The 2,543-nt window shown below is 42.5% G+C and overlaps 1 pseudogene; it reads left to right on the top strand.

The window, feature by feature from the left end:
• The window catches only part of LOC102832594, an 8,549-nt pseudogene extending 6,266 nt beyond the window's left edge, over positions 1–2,283 (top strand).
• The last annotated feature ends 260 nt before the right edge of the window (positions 2,284–2,543 follow it).

Here is a 2,543-nt window from a genome sequence, read left to right as displayed (position 1 = left end):
AAACCATTCAGTGTTCCCATGTTCTGTTCAAACAACTGCCTCTTGGTCCATGTACAGATTCCTCATGAGCACAATTAAGTGTTCAGGAATACTCATACTTTGCAATGTTGTTCATAGCTTGTCATGATCCACACAAAAGCCTTTGCATAGTCAATCAAGCACAGGTAAACATCTCTCTGATATTCTCTGCTTTCAGCAAAAGCTAAGAAGTGTTTGAAAATCCTTGTGAGAGGAATGGCAAGGTCTGGACACGATCTGTCTGTTGTGAATGAGCTGCCATGGGAGGCACCCAGGGAAAGGAAACTTCTATAAAGGTTATGTTGAAGAACTTAAAAAAGTATATACTCAGGATTATGGAGTCAGACTCCATCCAGGGAAGCCAAGGACTTTTTGTGAGGTGAACTGGCCTGCTTTTGAGGTAGGCTGATCCGCGGAAGGGAACTCTAGACAGGCCCACCACATAACGTGTGTGGCAAGCAGTAACTGGGGTACCAGGTCACCCTGACCAATTTCCCTACATCGACATCTGGATCCAATTAGTTTTGCAGCCACCCCCTTGGTTACATGGATCTACTGACCTAAATGGAGTTGGTTTAATCACTGAGTCTCAAGTGAGGACCCAGCAAATGAGGATGTTTATACATTAATTGGAATGACCTTCTGGTCCTAGAAGGAGGACAGGACAAGGTGAATAGAACACGCTTAAACCCACCCAGATAGTTATCTCAGAAACTAAGCAGAGGCCCTAAAGGTAGACTTTTTGAAAAGGATATTGCCCGATTGTCCCTTCTTCCCTCCCCTGCAAAGATGCTATCCTGATGTTAAAATAGATCACATGCACATCCAAATGTAACTTACTCTTTATCATGTGCCCGCTCTTCATAATAGATATGATGTTCTTGAGAAATGATTCTCTCCATCCTCCAGACTGCTGGCTTTCTGTTAATAAAACTTGAATTGGATCTCTCCCCGTCTCTGTGATTGACTGCAGTGACAGGCAGCAAACCCTCATTTCTGTTTAGCAACATTTTTGGAGACCACACTCAGGGACCTTGCGGACTTCTCTGGTAAGTAGTATTACTAACAGAGGAACTTGGTCTCCTTTGTGGGTGACATTAATTACTGGGAATCCTGCTGGCCGCCTGGACAGGTGAGCCCAGAAGCACAGGAACAACATTCCAAACAGCGCTGCCAAGAATACTTTCTTGGGAGCCTTTGGCCCTGTGTCTCCTGCACTCACCATCACCTTCACTTTTTGAGATTCCCTTGCTTGATTCTGGCTGCACACACATTGGGACATGGCAGGCAAGAAGTAATTTCCTAACAGTGTCCTTTCTGTTTCTGTTAAGGTTAACCTCTGTATCTGAAATGGAAATATAGGCCTCAATCCCAAAGAAAAGGCATAATTCTAACTGGTTTTTATATGGGTACTCTCCTATAACATCAAAGGAAATGGTGTTTGACTAGTACAACTTGGCCAATGTAGGATTTAGATAATGGGAAAAATAACCTTTCAGTGGATCCCTAAATTATTATGCCATCTTACAACTTGAATTCTTCAACCACTGTGTCAGGTTGTCTTATTTGTTTATAAGATTACTTTGGTTTTGTCCTGTATTTATGTTTAAGAAACTGAAAACAACCTGGAATTCCAAGAATATGTAAGTTATATCATGTATACATCCTATAATGCATTTATACCACTAACACAAAAGCCATGCAGAGTAAAAATGAATACAGATAACTGTTAAGTGAAAACAGAGTTCTAAACAGGCCTGTAAGTTAATATACAAAAAGATAAATGGTTACTTATTTTGTGAAAAAGCACGTATCCATGGAGAAAAACCTAAACGGGACCCTTGGCCCAGTCAAGGCACTTCCTCTAGCTGACACAACTTGAGCTCTAAATGGGCCTGCCATGACTGGAGCACTATAAAAGGTGCATTCTCAGAGAAAAGGAGTTCCTAAACAAAAGAACTTGAACATGGTACAGGCAGTTCAGCGGAAGCCAAATGAGGACACTCTGAGTTCTTTGAATGAATCTACCAGGCTTATTGTAAATCCACAGACTTTGATCCTGAGAACTCAGCAAATATCCGAATGGTTAACCTGAATTTTATCTCCCAAAGCACCCTGGATATTACAAAGAAACAGCAGAAATTCGACAGGGCAAATGGGATGAATCCATCTCAACTGGTAAACATCACCTTCGAGGTATTTAACAGCCAAGAGCACAAGAAGTCTCAGGCTGTAACTGTCTTCCTAAAAGACCACCAGAGGTAAGCCTGTGGGACCCCAGGGAGGACCCCTGAAAGGAAAAAGAGCCTTAAACAAGGAGTGATGTACTTAGACCAAAACCTGGACACTGAAAAAATAAATGCTGAAATCTCAGGGGAGGATCTGACAGAAAATGCCATTCAACTCAATAGATGGTTAAACAAGCTTCCTTATCTGCAGAAGACTAATGGTGTCAGGGGGTAAGAGGGCCCAGCATGATTTGGTATCAACGTCTGCCACCCCTTTTGCCCCACCCCCGGGACCTC

The sequence above is a fragment of the Chrysochloris asiatica genome, unplaced genomic scaffold (genome assembly GCF_000296735.1).
Source record: "Chrysochloris asiatica unplaced genomic scaffold, ChrAsi1.0 scaffold00312, whole genome shotgun sequence".
NCBI lineage: Eukaryota > Metazoa > Chordata > Mammalia > Afrosoricida > Chrysochloridae > Chrysochloris > Chrysochloris asiatica.
Note: the sequence above shows the minus strand (reverse complement) of the source record. Positions and strands in the feature narration are given on the sequence as shown.